At 41.2% G+C, this 17,794-nt stretch overlaps 2 pseudogenes; both read left to right on the forward strand.

Annotated features, from left to right (window-relative positions):
• LOC137235036 (beta-1,3-galactosyltransferase brn-like) overlaps nt 1-14,619 on the forward strand; it is a 59,537-nt pseudogene extending 44,918 nt beyond the window's left edge.
• Nucleotides 14,620-15,144: 525 nt separating this feature from the next.
• LOC137234206 (phosphoglucomutase-like) lies at nt 15,145-16,904 on the forward strand (annotated as a pseudogene).
• Nucleotides 16,905-17,794: the final 890 nt, after the last annotated feature.

Consider the following 17,794-nt stretch of genomic DNA (forward strand, 5'->3'; position numbering starts at 1 on the left):
AAAATTTTTTTTTTTAAGTAAAATTTTAACAAAAAATTTAATATCTTTACAGTATATAAGTAAATTATGTCAACATTCAACTCCAGTAATGATATGGTGCAACAAAATACAAAAATAAAAGAAAATTTCAAAATGGGCGTGGCTCCGCCCTTTTTCATTTAATTCGTCTAGAATACTTTTAAGGCCATAAGTCGAACAAACATTTACCAATCCTTGTGAAATTTGGTAGGTGCATAGATTCTACGACGATAACTGTTTTCTGTGAAAATGGGTGAAATCGGTTGATGCCACGCCCAGTTTTTATACGCAGTCGTTCGTATGTCCTTCCGCATGGAAGTTAACACGATAACTTGAGCAAAAATCGACATATCTTTAATGAACTTAGTTCACGTACTTACTTGAACTCACTTTATCTTAGTATGAAAAATGAACGAAATCGGACTATGACCACGCCCACTTTTTCGATATCGAAAATTACGAAAAATGAAAAAAATGTCATAATTCTATACCAAATACGAAAAAAGGGATGAAACATGGTGAGGTAAATGGATTGGTTTATTGAAGCGAAATATAGCTTTAGAAAAAACTTTATAAAATGGTTGTGACACCTACCATATTAAGTATAAGAAAATGAAAAAGTTCTGCAGGGCGAAATAAAAAACCTTTAAAATCTTGGCAGGTATTACATATATAAATAAATTAGCGGTATCCAACAGATGATGTTCTGGGTCACCCTGGTCCACATTTTGGTCGATATCTGGAAAACGCCTTCACATATACAACTACCGCCACTCCCTTTTAAAACTCTCATTAATACCTTTAATTTGATACCCATATCGTACAAACACATTCTAGAGTCACCCCTGGTCCACCTGTATGGCGATATTTCGAAACGGCGTCCACCTATAGAACTAAGGCTCACTCCCTTTTAAAATACTCATTAAAACCTTTCGTTTGCTGCCCATATTGTACAAGCAAATTCTATGGTCACCCCTGGTCCACCTTTATGGCGATATCTCGAAACGGCGTCCACCTATGGAACTAAGGATTACTCGCTTTTAAAATGCTCATTAACACCTTTCATTTGATACCCATATCGTACAAACGCATTCTAGAGTCACCCCTGGTCCACCTTTATGGCGATATCTCGAAAAGGCGACCACCTATACAAAAACCACCACTCCCTTTTAAAACCCTCATTAATACCTTTAATTTGATGCCCGTATCGTACAAACACATTCTAGAGTCACCCCTGGTCCACCTTTATGGCGATATTTCGAAACGGCGTCCACCTATAGAACTAAGGCCCACTCCCTTTTAAAATACTCATTAACACCATTCGTTTGATGCCCATATTGTACAAACAAATTCTAGGGTCACCCCTGGTCCACCTTTATGGCGATATCTCGAAACGGCGTCCACCTATGGAACTAAGGATTACTCGCTTTTAAAATGCTCATTAACACCTTTCATTTGATACCCATATCGTACAAACGCATTCTAGAGTCACCCCTGGTCCACCTTTATGGCGATATCTCGAAAAGGCGACCACCTATACAAAAACCACCACTCCCTTTTAAAACCATCATTAATACCTTTAATTTGATGCCCGTATCGTACAAACACATTCTAGAGTCACCCCTGGTCCACCTTTATGGCGATATTTCGAAACGGCGTCCACCTATAGAACTAAGGCCCACTCCCTTTTAAAATACTCATTAACACCATTCGTTTGATGCCCATATTGTACAAACAAATTCTATGGTCACCCCTGGTCCACCTTTATGGCGATATCTCGAAACGGCGTCCACCTATGGAACTAAGGATTACTCCCTTTTAAAATAATCATTAACACCTTTCATTTGATACCCATATCGTACAAACGCATTCTAGAGTCAACCCTGATCCATCTTTATGGCTATATCCCTAAATGGCGTCCACCTATACAACTATGGCCCACTCCCCCATAAAATACTCTTTAACACCTTTCATTTGATACCCATATTGTACAAACAAATTCTAGAGTCAACCCTGATCCTCCTTTATGGCGATATCCCTAAATGGCTTCCACCTATAGAACTATGGCCCACTCCTTCATAAAATACTCTTTAATGCCTTTCATTTGATACAAATGTCATACAAACACATTTCAGGGTTTCCCTCGGTTCATTTTCCTACATGGTTATTTTCCCTTATGTTGTCACCATAGCTCTCAACTGAGTATGCAATGTTCGGTTACACCCGAACTTAACCTTCCTTACTTGTTGGTTTTATGTTTAGGTTCATAGAGACTTGAATCAGTTGTCTCGTTGTTCTTGTGGTTGCAGTCTAGAAAGTAAACCAAGTTTTACTCAAAATACTTTTAGTATTTTCAAATGTTTACATATTGCTTAAATAAAATTTAAAAAGTTGACTAACATTTTATTGGTTTAAATTTAAGATACACTTTCTACTAGTGTATGTAAGTACAAGTATATCGAGCCCTTCCCGCAATTTAAGTGTAACCAACAAAAAGTAAATTTTAGAGTAGAAGGTTTTTTGTAATTATCTTCTGACAAAAAATAGCTACTATCATGAAGTTTGGTATGTGTATAAAATATTTCTTGAGCCTACAATTAAGACTTCGGTGTTTGACCACACTGTACCGAAAGCCCTGTTATCTGTACTTACGTTTTTTTGCTGTCATGTTGGCTCACTTTCAAAACACTATTTTGTTGGTTACTTTAAATTTTAAGTTATTCAATTATATTTTTTCAGATTACATATGGGCACATTAAAGGCGTATTTATTGTAATTTTTTAGTACATACATACATTTGAAATTAAAGGAAACTTATACAATTCCAAATTTGAACACAATATATTAAACAGTATTGTTGTAAACAAAATCATCTTCTTCTGTCTCAGGCAACGTATCTATTATCATTCCAGTATGGGATAAGCTAATATATTCATAGTGAAATTGTGTTGGTATGATATTCTTTTCGCAAAGAGCTTTTAGGTCGTTATATTTTAAAGATGAAGTGTGTAAGAAGTGATCATACATGGTAACAGGACCCTTACTAAGTATGAGAGAATTTCGTCTTGACCGCGCCATGGTACTGAGATCGTTTACCTTTTTTTCGCTATCGTCAAAATAACCATAGTTTAGTTTAACCAATGGAGAATTTTTTTCGAAGATAGCGCAACGCAAAGACGTAAATGATATTTTAACTGAAGCTGGAAGCAAAGCTTGAGAAAAAGTTTTCCAATCTTTAAAATCCGAATTATGAATTGAAATGCATGTATAATTTTCTGGTATAGTTCTTGCGTTCGAAATAATTGTATACCATTCACTTGGAGCCCAAACATTTCTATCGCGAATAAAAGACTCAATAGTGCTATGTTCGGCCTGGGTGCGTCGTAAACCGGCAGTGGGTAGGCGCACAAGGGTCGATCTTGGAATGGATGGTTCGCTCAAAAGAAATAAATAAGAACACAAAGAGGAATTTCCTCGTTATAATATAATATTTAATTTAGAGTGACGGAAAATATACACTGTGGTGACAATATTACCTTGGTGTTTTAAGTGACGATGGTGATCCTTGCGATGTGTGCTGGTTGGCGGTCAATCGAGAAAAGAGGCCGGTTATCCCGTTGAGGACAACCGCTAAGCCACGAAAAGGTCCTCTGGTATTAAGGAGGGGAAAACAAGCCACACACACAACAACCCCCACATATAAGTGCATGGGTGCTGACAATCCGCCCACACACGTGCATGCGTATGAAACGCATGCATGTGCATGCATGCACACAAATGCGGCGTGAGTGTGGGTGGCTGGAAATATTATTAAAACGTTAGGGAGGGGCGCCGTCAATCAGATAAAAGTTAGGCATTGGGCCTAAACATGCCGCCCCCCTTTCGGTACGCAACATCACAGTCCGCCAAGGATCACCGACCGTGAAGAAGAGAAAAAAAATAAAAAACTTATAATTAATTATATCTAACTTAACATAATGCCGGCCAGTCCGCCGGCTTGGCGGCACGCAAAATGGTTTGCGCAGTGTGGGAGCTTGGTTGCTGCTGCCTCGGTCATTCACCAATTCTCCCGTTATGGTGTAAGGCGTGAGCCAGGTTTGCCTAGAGCTAGGGATTGCGAAAAGACGTAAGAAGATATACGTGTTCATATTTCTTGCCGTTTATTACAAATTCATTGGAAATTCTATGCTTGTGAATTTTGCATGAAGAAAATTCAATAAAAAATAACTTATTGTAATGATACAAGCTTTTAAAACGCACACCTCCCTTGTGAATTCATACAAGTGGCGAATTTTCAATAAAACGTTCACAATAGTGAACAGCGAGTGAGTATTAATATGTTTTCTGTATACAAATTTAAAGGAAAAGCTGATTTGAAACAAATGTGCAATTCATGGCACCTCAATTTAATAACGGCGAACACAAGAAAAAGAAACCTTTCTTCCATTCTCTGGCCCTTCGCGAAAGCCGTTCTCCCTGTCAGCTATGATTTGACACGTAGGCATGGCAATGGAGGGATAGAAAGATTTTTCACTTGTACGAACTCACAATGCACACCTCTTGCGACTGTGTACAACAGAAATTCAATAAAATAAAAAGGATAAAAAGTGTAAAAATTCATGTATTTCGGTCGTTACCGAACATTTTGCTGTTAGGCCTTCGCTGTGCCCGAGAGTACCCAACCGAAGATGGTACTCTGACCTAACAAAGGGCCAAACGTGGTGGGCAGAATCCCTGGGAGTATTATCTCGGCATATACATCTGTGCCTAGGACGAGGCGGATCGGGGCGGATGAGTAGAACTGCGGATCCGCCAGACGAAGATGTGCGTACGGGGCTGCGATGGCACTGTCGATGCTGGTTGTGGGTGTCGTGCGCCGAAAATTGGCTACGACCGCAGCATGGGTCGCAATCCTTCTGTTCTGTCCGTGTCTTCCTCGGATACGCAGCAGACATCCTGCTTGCCCGCCAATGTTGCTGGTAGGAAGTTGGAGCTCCTGGGCGAGCTCATCCGCAATCACTGTGGTGGGGGACCATCCGTCGATTAAGGCGCGAACGAGGTGTAGCCGCCCCCCTGCTTCTATTTTCACGACCGCGGTGGGGGTGATCACTACCGTCGGTATCATGGTGGCGGTGGCAGCTGAATGCGGGGCTAGGAGCCCTGCCCGGAAGGCGGACACGGTAGTGAGCTGCAGCGAGTTGGATCCATGACTGCGATCTCGTGGTTGATGATGGGTGTGATACCTTTGTTGCAGGCGAAGAGGCCTTGTCTCCGCTCTGCGATCGCGCGGTGGTTGTCTTCGTTGAGGGTTCTTAGTTTGCCGGCGAAGAGACCGAGTCTCCGCTCGGCCGTCACGAACACGGCGCTGGACTGTAGATGTGTTGTGCTGGAGCCGCTTCCTTTCATGCTGCAAAAGCGGTCTAAACGATTTGGCTGCTGGTGTTGTGTTCGGGCGAAGAGACCGAGTCTCCGCTCCGGTTCGGTGGATTCGAGCTGGACGAAGAGGCCCAGTCTCCGTTCCAGCATCTGACGCATATAACGATATGGAGTCGTCAATCCGCTCACGGGGTGATTCCAGCTCCTCCTCAACTTGTACACTCCATGGCTTGGAGCGGGCTTTGTGGAGTAGCTGTTCCTCTTCATCAATTGAGGAGATGTGAAGCATCGTGTGGTGTTTTTCGCCGCATTTTTTACATCGGCCTTGGCTTGGGCACGCGTCCGAGCGGTGGTCTAGAGCCAAGCAATTTCCACAGCAGCTCCCGCGGATCGCTAAGTAAAGACGCTCCTCGGGTTTTTTGGCCCGAAAGATGGGGCACAGGCGTATGGGATGTTGCTTAAAACAAGCGCGGCATTCCGACGTATAACGCATGACATTCTTGGCAGAGCTTCGTTGCATAGCGGCAAAGCGACCCATTTTTCTGAAAGAAATGCAATATGTTTGACTGGGTCGAGTCATTCTCGAAAATGCGGGGGCGAGTGGTCCCTAGTTGTATTATTGGGGATTTGGGAAATTTTATTAGCGCGCGCATAAGGGGAAACATCTGTCGCTGCATAAAAAAAATATTCATATGTGGCGTGCATTATATGCATGGCCTCTTTCCCCGCACGTTATGTGCCTGGGTCTTTAGTGCCTTATTTTGTTTATTTTGTGTCACCCGGTAGCGTTTTAGTTGGCCACGGGCACACTAGTGCTGCAGAAAATGAGCATTTACGATTTTTCGGTTCGCACATTCTGGTGCCGGACCGGGTAGAAAGTGTATAGCGTGTTTTCTTTTGATTCGCTGTTATTTGTGTTGTTGGTGCTAAAACCCAACAACTTCCCTGCCCGCCACAAAAAAAAATGTTTGGACAGCAAAATTTGCTGCCCATATTGTACAAGCAAGTTCTATGGTCACCCCTGGTCCACCTTTATGGCGATATCTCGAAACGGCGTCCACCTATGGAACTAAGGATTACTCGCTTTTAAAATGCTCATTAACACCTTTCATTTGATACCCATATCGTACAAACGCATTCTAGGGTCACCCCTGGTCCACCTTTATGGCGATATCTCGAAAAGGCGACCACCTATACAAAAACCACCACTCCCTTTTAAAACCCTCATTAATACCTTTAATTTGATGCCCGTATCGTACAAACACATTCTAGAGTCACCCCTGGTCCACCTTTATGGCGATATTTCGAAACGGCGTCCACCTATAGAACTAAGGCCCACTCCCTTTTAAAATACTCATTAACACCATTCGTTTGATGCCCATATTGTACAAACAAATTCTAGGGTCACCCCTGGTCCACCTTTATGGCGATATCTCGAAACGGCGTCCACCTATGGAACTAAGGATTACTCGCTTTTAAAATGATCATTAACACCTTTCATTTGATACCCATATCGTACAAACGCATTCTAGAGTCACCCCTGGTCCACCTTTATGGCGATATCTCGAAAAGGCGACCACCTATACAAAAACCACCACTCCCTTTTAAAACCCTCATTAATACCTTTAATTTGATGCCCGTATCGTACAAACACATTCTAGAGTCACCCCTGGTCCACCTTTATGGCGATATTTCGAAACGGCGTCCACCTATAGAACTAAGGCCCATTCCCTTTTAAAATACTCATTAACACCATTCGTTTGCTGCCCATATTGTACAAGCAAATTCTATGGTCACCCCTGGTCCACCTTTATGGCGATATCTCGAAACGGCGTCCACCTATGGAACTAAGGATTACTCCCTTTTAAAATAATCATTAACACCTTTCATTTGATACCCATATCGTACAAACGCATTCTAGAGTCAACCCTGATCCATCTTTATGGCTATATCCCTAAATGGCGTCCACCTATAGAACTATGGCCCACTCCCCCATAAAATACTCTTTAACACCTTTCATTTGATACCCATATTGTACAAACAAATTCTAGAGTCAACCCTGATCCTCCTTTATGGCGATATCCCTAAATGGCGTCCACCTATAGAACTATGGCCCACTCCTTCATAAAATACTCTTTAATGCCTTTCATTTGATACAAATGTCATACAAACACATTTCAGGGTTTCCCTCGGTTCATTTTCCTACATGGTTATTTTCCCTTATGTTGTCACCATAGCTCTCAACTGAGTATGCAATGTTCGGTTACACCCGAACTTAACCTTCCTTACTTGTTGGTTTTATGTTTAGGTTCATAGAGACTTGAATCAGTTGTCTCGTTGTTCTTGTGGTTGCAGTCTAGAAAGTAAACCAAGTTTTACTCAAAATACTTTTAGTATTTTCAAATGTTTACATATTGCTTAAATAAAATTTAAAAAGTTGACTAACATTTTATTGGTTTAAATTTAAGATACACTTTCTACTAGTGTATGTAAGTACAAGTATATCGAGCCCTTCCCGCAATTTAAGTGTAACCAACAAAAAGTAAATTTTAGAGTAGAAGGTTTTTTGTAATTATCTTCTGACAAAAAATAGCTACTATCATGAAGTTTGGTATGTGTATAAAATATTTCTTGAGCCTACAATTAAGACTTCGGTGTTTGACCACACTGTACCGAAAGCCCTGTTATCTGTACTTACGTTTTTTTGCTGTCATGTTGGCTCACTTTCAAAACACTATTTTGTTGGTTACTTTAAATTTTAAGTTATTCAATTATATTTTTTCAGATTACATATGGGCACATTAAAGGCGTATTTATTGTAATTTTTTAGTACATACATACATTTGAAATTAAAGGAAACTTATACAATTCCAAATTTGAACACAATATATTAAACAGTATTGTTATAAACAAAATAATTCAGTCATCTTCTTCTGTCTCAGGCAACGTATCTATTATCATTCCAGTATGGGATAAGCTAATATATTCATAGTGAAATTGTGTTGGTATGATATTCTTTTCGCAAAGAGCTTTTAGGTCGTTATATTTTAAAGATGAAGTGTGTAAGAAGTGATCATACATGGTAACAGGACCCTTACTAAGTATGAGAGAATTTCGTCTTGACCGCGCCATGGTACTGAGATCGTTTACCTTTTTTTCGCTATCGTCAAAATAACCATAGTTTAGTTTAACCAATGGAGAATTTTTTTCGAAGATAGCGCAACGCAAAGACGTAAATGATATTTTAACTGAAGCTGGAAGCAAAGCTTGAGAAAAAGTTTTCCAATCTTTAAAATCCGAATTATGAATTGAAATGCATGTATAATTTTCTGGTATAGTTCTTGCGTTCGAAATAATTGTATACCATTCACTTGGAGCCCAAACATTTCTATCGCGAATAATAGACTCAATAGTGCTATGTTCGGCCTGGGTGCGTCGTAAACCGGCAGTGGGTAGGCGCACAAGGGTCGATCTTGGAATGGATGGTTCGCTCAAAAGAAATAAATAAGAACACAAAGAGGAATTTCCTCGTTATAATATAATATTTAATTTAGAGTGACGGAAAATATACACTGTGGTGACAATATTACCTTGGTGTTTTAAGTGACGATGGTGATCCTTGCGATGTGTGCTGGTTGGCGGTCAATCGAGAAAAGAGGCCGGTTATCCCGTTGAGGACAACCGCTAAGCCACGAAAAGGTCCTCTGGTATTAAGGAGGGGAAAACAAGCCACACACACAACAACCCCCACATATAAGTGCATGGGTGCTGACAACCCGCCCACACACGTGCATGCGTATGAAACGCATGCATGTGCATGCATGCACACAAATGCGGCGTGAGTGTGGGTGGCTGGAAATATTATTAAAACGTTAGGGAGGGGCGCCGTCAATCAGATAAAAGTTAGGCATTGGGCCTAAACATGCCGCCCCCCTTGCGGTACGCAACATCACAGTCCGCCAAGGATCACCGACCGTGAAGAAGAGAAAAAAAATAAAAAACTTATAATTAATTATATCTAACTTAACATAATGCCGGCCAGTCCGCCGGCTTGGCGGCACGCAAAATGGTTTGCGCAGTGTGGGAGCTTGGTTGCTGCTGCCTCGGTCATTCACCAATTCTCCCGTTATGGTGTAAGGCGTGAGCCAGGTTTGCCTAGAGCTAGGGATTGCGAAAAGACGTAAGAAGATATACGTGTTCATATTTCTTGCCGTTTATTACAAATTCATTGGAAATTCTATGCTTGTGAATTTTGCATGAAGAAAATTCAATAAAAAATAACTTATTGTAATGATACAAGCTTTTAAAACGCACACCTCCCTTGTGAATTCATACAAGTGGCGAATTTTCGATAAAACGTTCACAATAGTGAACAGCGAGTGAGTATTAATATGTTTTCTGTATACAAATTTAAAGGAAAAGCTGATTTGAAACAAATGTGCAATTCATGGCACCTCAATTTAATAACGGCGAACACAAGAAAAAGAAACCTTTCTTCCATTCTCTGGCCCTTCGCGACAGCCGTTCTCCCTGTCAGCTATGATTTGACACGTAGGCATGGCAATGGAGGGATAGAAAGATTTTTCACTTGTACGAACTCACAATGCACACCTCTTGCGACTGTGTACAACAGAAATTCAATAAAATAAAAAGGATAAAAAGTGTAAAAATTCATGTATTTCGGTCGTTACCGAACATTTTGCTGTTAGGCCTTCGCTGTGCCCGAGAGTACCCAACCGAAGATGGTACTCTGACCTAACAAAGGGCCAAACGTGGTGGGCAGAATCCCTTGGAGTATTATTTCGGCATATATATCTGTGCCTAGGACGAGGCGGATCGGGGCGGATGAGTAGAACTGCGGATCCGCCAGACGAAGATGTGCGTACGGGGCTGCGATGGCACTGTCGATGCTGGTTGTGGGTGTCGTGCGCCGAAAATTGGCTACGACCGCAGCATGGGTCGCAATCCTTCTGTTCTGTCCGTGTCTTCCTCGGATACGCAGCAGACATCCTGCTTGCCCGCCAATGTTGCTGGTAGGAAGTTGGAGCTCCTGGGCGAGCTCATCCGCAATCACTGTGGTGGGGGACCATCCGTCGATTAAGGCGCGAACGAGGTGTAGCCGCCTCCCTGCTTCTATTTTCACGACCGCGGTGGGGGTGATCGCTACCGTCGGTATCATGGTGGCGGTGGCAGCTGAATGCGGGGCTAGGAGCCCTGCCCGGAAGGCGGACACGGTAGTGAGCTGCAGCGAGTTGGATCCATGACTGCGATCTCGTGGTTGATGATGGGTGTGATATCTTTGTTGCAGGCGAAGAAGCCTTGTCTCCGCTCTGCGATCGCGCGGTGGTTGTCTTCGTTGAGGGTTCTTAGTTTGCCGGCGAAGAGACCGAGTCTCCGCTCGGCCGTCACGAACACGGCGCTGGACTGTAGATGTGTTGTGCTGGAGCCGCTTCCTTTCATGCTGCAAAAGCGGTCTAAACGATTTGGCTGCTGGTGTTGTGTTCGGGCGAAGAGACCGAGTCTCCGCTCCGGTTCGGTGGATTCGAGCTGGACGAAGAGGCCCAGTCTCCGTTCCAGCATCTGACGCATATAACGATATGGAGTCGTCAATCCGCTCACGGGGTGATTCCAGCTCCTCCTCAACTTGTACACTCCATGGCTTGGAGCGGGCTTTGTGGAGTAGCTGTTCCTCTTCATCAATTGAGGAGATGTGAAGCATCGTGTGGTGTTTTTCGCCGCATTTTTTACATCGGCCTTGGCTTGGGCACGCGTCCGAGCGGTGGTCTAGAGCCAAGCAATTTCCACAGCAGCTCCCGCGGATCGCTAAGTAAAGACGCTCCTCGGGTTTTTTGGCCCGAAAGATGGGGCACAGGCGTATGGGATGTTGCTTAAAACAAGCGCGGCATTCCGACGTATAACGCATGACATTCTTGGCAGCGCTTCGTTGCATAGCGGCAAAGCGACCCATTTTTCTGAAAGAAATGCAATATGTTTGACTGGGTCGAGTCATTCTCGAAAATGCGGGGGCGAGTGGTCCCTAGTTGTATTATTGGGGATTTGGGAAATTTTATTAGCGCGCGCATAAGGGGAAACATCTGTCGCTGCATAAAAAAAATATTCATATGTGGCGTGCATTATATGCATGACCTCTTTCCCCGCACGTTATGTGCCTGGGTCTTTAGTGCCTTATTTTGTTTATTTTGTGTCACCCGGTAGCGTTTTAGTTGGCCACGGGCACACTAGTGCTGCAGAAAATGAGCATTTACGATTTTTCGGTTCGCACATTCTGGTGCCGGACCGGGTAGAAAGTGTATAGCGTGGGTTCTTTTGATTCGCTGTTATTTGTGTTGTTGGTGCTAAAACCCAACAACTTCCCTGCCCGCCACAAAAAAAAAATGTTTTGACAGCAAAATTGTATGCGATGTAAAGAAAAAATAAAGCTGGAGACATTGGTGCTTTACCGGTAACCGTATCGGTAGCCTTATAACAGCTGATTCGACCAACCTTATGAGAATCAATGCAATCGATTATTGGTGCCGCTAGGGTTGTAACCGTATCGTAGCCAACCAATTGGGGTTTGGTTTACCGTCGTAACGATAAACAGCTGATTACGTTAGGGATCCGGATACAGCGACACGACATACGGCACCAACGACTCCGGCTTAAAAAATGTTCGTTTTGGATGAGGAGAATCATTTGTAGAATGTATCATTTTTCTCTTTTTGTATTACCTTTCGGTTATTTATTCAACCTTTCCCCAAGTACGCTTGTAGTCCTGTTTAATTGATGGCCTTTAGCAAATGGCACGGTTCCCGAAGGGTATTTGGCTCCGGTACCGATTTTTCGGAAACGGGTTCTTCGGTACCCGTTTGCATCATTTTATGCATCCCTAATATAATGCACATTTAAAACTCGGCATATATATGTACATACGTTGGTATAAGTATATGGGCAGTCAGTGCACGGACTTTACCGCATTGGTTTTTGACCAACCCTTTTGACCCAGTTTTCATTTTCTACTACTTCTGCTACCAAAACTTAGATTCTACCAATATTTCAGTATTCTCGCACTGAAAACGTATACTGCGATAATTTTAAAGTATTGAATTGCAGAGCCCACCCAACTAACATTAGGAGGCGATACTGACCAAATCAGTAAATTTTGAAAAATTTGTGAAGAACTTAAACAGGAAATAGATTTTTGAGTAGAGAAATATAATGACTGAGTACGCGAATATTTTCTGCGCTAATTTTCTCAGTTTTTTTCTCTTTTGCATAATTTGAACGACAATAAGAAGTTTTACGTAAACGATAACATGCTGAACTTGGTTATTTGGCGGCAGTAATTTTGGTACCTTGGAAAATTGTTGTGGTAGGTAGACGTTTTGGGATGTGATTTATTTTGTGATTTGTTTGTTTTACGATAAATTGGGAATTTTTTGGTACCAATATAAACCGCAGTTATCGTTTTCACGAAACTTCTACTACCATTTTCCGTCTCCCAACATTTTGCCTTTAAAAAGGTCCGTGCACTGGTAAATATTTACCAGCAGCAAAGACAAACACATTGTGCACATTCATACACACCCGTGTATGGAATGTAAAATTCCTAAGAATTCAAACAACGGGAAATGTATACAGTGATTTTCCGTTCGTTCATTTCATTTTTTACTACGGCGTGGCGTACGCCTGTGCACAAAATATTTCCTTAGTTTATGAGGCACATTGTAAAGCAAAAGCACAGCAAATTACACTAGTGGTATCAGAACCGGCAAACAAATTTTGCTTTCCTACTGCCTAGCTGTTTACAAAACTGGATAGTGTTGGACTTTCAATAATTTTATTAGGCACACCGAACCTAAGAACTTCACAGCTCCAATTTAGAACTGACCTTGGCCGCAAACTACAACCGCAGCAACAGTAAGGACAGTTGTGTGGATTAGTGCAAAAATGTATCCTGCACCGGTGCGTCATCCCTCGGCGGGGGGCCACCACCACAGCGGCCATTGAAATTTACTAGCGTTGATACACTTGAACGCATCAAGGAGGAATTCAATTTTCTACAAGCACAATATACATTGAAGTTGGAGTGCGAAAAGCTGGCCAATGAAAACCGAGATGCAGCGCCATTATGTCATGTGTGAATGTAGGTATGTATATTTGTAGATTGGTTAAACATTAATATATAACTATCCATATATATTATTTTTATATGGGTTCTCTCGTCCATCTCTATTACCCTGTAAAATGGGATGTCATTCCGCAAGTTATTTGAAAAATATTATTATTATTGGATTAGCTTTGTATGCCGTGGATTATATTGGAATTTGGCACGAGATAGATTAGGTTTGATATTCCTATTATCCCGCAGGCACGCCAGTGGATTATAACTATTCATTTATAAATGCTGCAGACAAATGCGGTTCGGCGGCGCCCAAATTAACAATAATAGTAAAATCTGCTTTGGCAAATCTTGGTCATCGCAATGTCAGCCGTCGTACTTGGGGGTACGAACCTCGGTTCTCTGATGTTCAAATCAGACGGATATTTTTGTTTGGGTATAGCAATGATTTGTCAATACAACTTATCGTGGCTAACGAATCTTCAGATGAAAAGGACATAGTGCAGATAGACTTCTTGGACGTTTACTTTAACATTACTATTAAAACCATTATGGGTATGCAGTGGGCCTTCAACTACTGCGCGAATAGTGAGTTTTTTTTTTTTTCTTTTTGTCGACGATGATTACTATGTATCGGCGAAAAGTTTGCTAAAATTTCTAGTTAGTCCAAATTTGTATCCCAGACCCAACTCTAATACTTATGTTGCAGAAGGCCTAAAAGATGATCTATACGCTGGGTTGGTATTGCAGACAGCTCCCCATAGACACAAATTTAGTAAATGGTATGTACCACTCAGTGAATGCCCATTTAATTTATGGCCACCATATGGCATAGCTGGGGCATTCCTTTTAAGTCGGAATGCGTTGGTTGATGAAGCTTTACAAAACTGCGTTACATTTAAAACAGTTTAGATTTGATGACGTTTTCTTGGGGATAGCTGCCTTGAAATCTGATATGAAATTAAACCACCGACTTCTACTTTTGCAGGCCCAAATATAAGGGGCCCCAAAGTTTTCAATTTGTTATTGCTTCGCACGGATTTCAAAATGACATAGAATTAGAAAAGATTTGTAATGAGTGCCGCTCAACTGGTTTCGCATAACGTAAATACTTGGAGTCGACATAACATTCCGTGTTCCACGGAATGTTCATTCTGCGTGTATTTTACAAAATTTGATAACGAAACCGTCAGATTTTGAAAAATGAATAAAAAAACTAATTCCTTTATTACATTTGTTAACTCATTGAACACACGCCGAAATTATATGAAGGTATTAATAATAGATCTGCTTGCTGTTTGTTTCGCCAAGTACGGGTCCCTTTTTCGTTCTTATTTGAAATTCAAATCCATAAATAGAGTTTTGGTCAAAGACACCGTCGATTGCACACGTTTGCGCTTTGTTCTTCAATTCGAAATACGAGTCCCTAATACACTACTTGATTCTCAATGGTTAGGGAGAACAAAGCTGTTTGAAAAGGTTAAGATTTCCTGAAAGTTGTTGAACATTTTGATGAATATCCGAAACGTTTTATTGTCGGCGCTGACACTGTTGGATCTAAAACAGATGCAAAACATCCGTACCAGTTTGCGTGGCATGGGCGTTGTACTCATGGGTAATTGTCAGAATTTGAGTATAGCGAACGTTAGTAGATCTTTATCATACAATCATTTTGCTTTTAATTAAATTATGGAATTGTAAATTCTTCGAAAATGCAAAATATTACTGTAGTCACGACAAAGCCATATGAGGGCCAGAAACCCGGCACCAGTGGATTACGCAAAAAGGTAAAAGTATTTACGCAACAAAATTACACTGAAAACTTTGTGCAATGTATTTTGGATGCGAATGGTGCAGCATTAAATGGAGCTCTACTTGTTGTTGTGGGTGATGGGCGCTACTATTGTAAGGAAGCAGCAGAGCTTATTATACGTATGTGTGCTGCAAATGGAGTTGCAAAATTACTGGTTGGGCAAAATGGTATACTGTCTACTCCGGCAGTTTCAAGTTTGATACGTCAGTAGAAGGCCCTCGGTGGAATTGTGCTCACCGCATCTCATAACCCTGGTGGTCCCGAAAATGATTTCGGTATCAAATTCAATTGCGAACATGGTGGACCCGCCCCAGATGCAGTAACCAATAACATCTACCTACTATCCACTGCAATTAAAGAATACAAAATTGTCAATGGTTTAGAGATTGAAATTAATAAAATAGGTACAAACAAATATGAAGTGAATGGCAAGCCGTTCGTTGTTGATGTTATCGATTCAGTGGCAAATTATGTGTCACATATGAAAGAGATTTTCGATTTTGAAAACCTGCGTGATTTTGTTAGTGGCAGAACTATTGGAAAACCGCTTAAAATGCGTATCGACGCATTAAACGGCGTAACAGGTTCATATGTACGTGAAATCTTTTTGAATTGTTTGGGTGCCGCAGAGAGTTGTGTAGTACATACAACACCACTACCTGATTTTGGAGGCCTACATCCTGATCCGAATTTAACCTACGCCAAGGATTTAGTACAAGCTGTAGCACAGGGTGATTACGGTATTGGCTCTGCATTCGATGGCGATGTAGACCGCAACATGATAATTGGTCACCGTGTATTCTTTGTTACACCAAGCGACTCATTGGCAGTAATTGAAAATAATTTAGAATGTATACCATATTTTAAGAAGAATGGTATACAAGGCTTCGCTAAAAAAAAGCCAACTGCATCAGCGGTTGATTTGGTTGGTAAAAAGTTGGGTAAAGAGGAATTTGAAGTGCCTACCGGTTGGAAATACTTTGGTAATCTTATGGATGCAGGACGTTTATGTTTATGTGGGGAAGTGAGTTTCGGTACCGGTTCAAATCATTTTGGCTTGGCTATCTGTTATGCAGCACACCGGCAAAGGAACCGAAGATATCCTCAAAGTTCATTGGGCCACCTATGGGCGCAACTATTTTACACGGTACGATTATGAGGAATGTGAACTGGAACCGTGTAATGAAATGATTGCAACTAGGGAGAAGAATATAACAAGTCCAGAATTTGTAGGCAAGAGCTTTATAAGCGATAGCAAAACTTATAAAGTTAAGGTTGCAGACAATTTTAGTTATACTGATCCAGTAGACAGATCTGTTGCTACGAAGCAGGGTTTACGTATTGTTTTTGAGGATGGCAGTCGCATTATATTCCGGTTGAGTGGTACAGGCAGTTCTGGGGCTACTGTACGTTTATACATTGACTCTTATGAGAAGGATAATGTACTTGGTTTGGCTAGCGAAATGCTTAAACCATTGATTGATATTGCTTTAGAAATTTGTCAGCTGCCGAAATTTACTGGACGCAATGCCCCTACTGTTATCACATAGGGATTTTATGCGAGTTTGTTTTGCACTTTATACAGTTTTTGAAACTTTATTTATACTCAAACCAAAAAACCACTACGAACACTTTGACCAAATTATGTATGTATATCTGATGCCCTTTTTATTTTAATTGCATTTTTTAAAAAAAAGTTTTATTAGTATAAAATTTAATGTTTGTGTTTTATATAAGCATGAATATGTTGTTTTACAAATATAATACCAATTTCACGCGGAGCGCTAATGAAATAATTATCAAAGTTTTCTACATTAAAGCCCTATCGAACTCAATCTTTGATACAAAATACAAATTCTCAACTGTCTCCTTATTGCTTTATTGAATGCCTAATCGAGTGAAACATCGGTTGTCCTTGGTGCTTTCGCCTTCAATGTAGCCAATTACAAGAAAAAAAAGATTATACGAACAAAAAAACTCAGAATTTCATTTTTTCTGCAGTTGCTGGAAAAGAAGATACCTCCTTTTCGAAAGGAGGCACGTATTGGGTAGGTGCAACCTCTATGGGTAGTTGCGCATGGATTTTTATTTGATTGTATTTATAGTTAAGAAGGAAACGGTTGGTTTCCATTTTTACTATTTTTTAATAGTTATTTCAATACATACATTGATACATTTTGGTTGGCCTCGTGCCTTTGGCCGAGTGTGTAGGTGTTCTGTCATCCTCGCTCGGGGTGAGCGGGTGAAGTTGGGTTGATTTGCTGTCCTCGCTCTGGGAGAGCGGGTGAATTGTGGGTTGGTTTTGAAAATTAAAAATAAGTGTTTTGTGGCAGATGGGGATCTGCATTAGGGTGGTTGATTGGCCTCGGTGGGCGAGCGCTGGGTTTCGAAATTTTAAAAATTTAAAAGATTATGGGCCGAGTGCCTTGGTTTTCTGTGGCAGACCGAGGGTCTGCGTAAAAGCT

The sequence above is a fragment of the Eurosta solidaginis genome, chromosome X (genome assembly GCF_040869045.1).
Source record: "Eurosta solidaginis isolate ZX-2024a chromosome X, ASM4086904v1, whole genome shotgun sequence".
Classification (NCBI taxonomy): domain Eukaryota; kingdom Metazoa; phylum Arthropoda; class Insecta; order Diptera; family Tephritidae; genus Eurosta; species Eurosta solidaginis.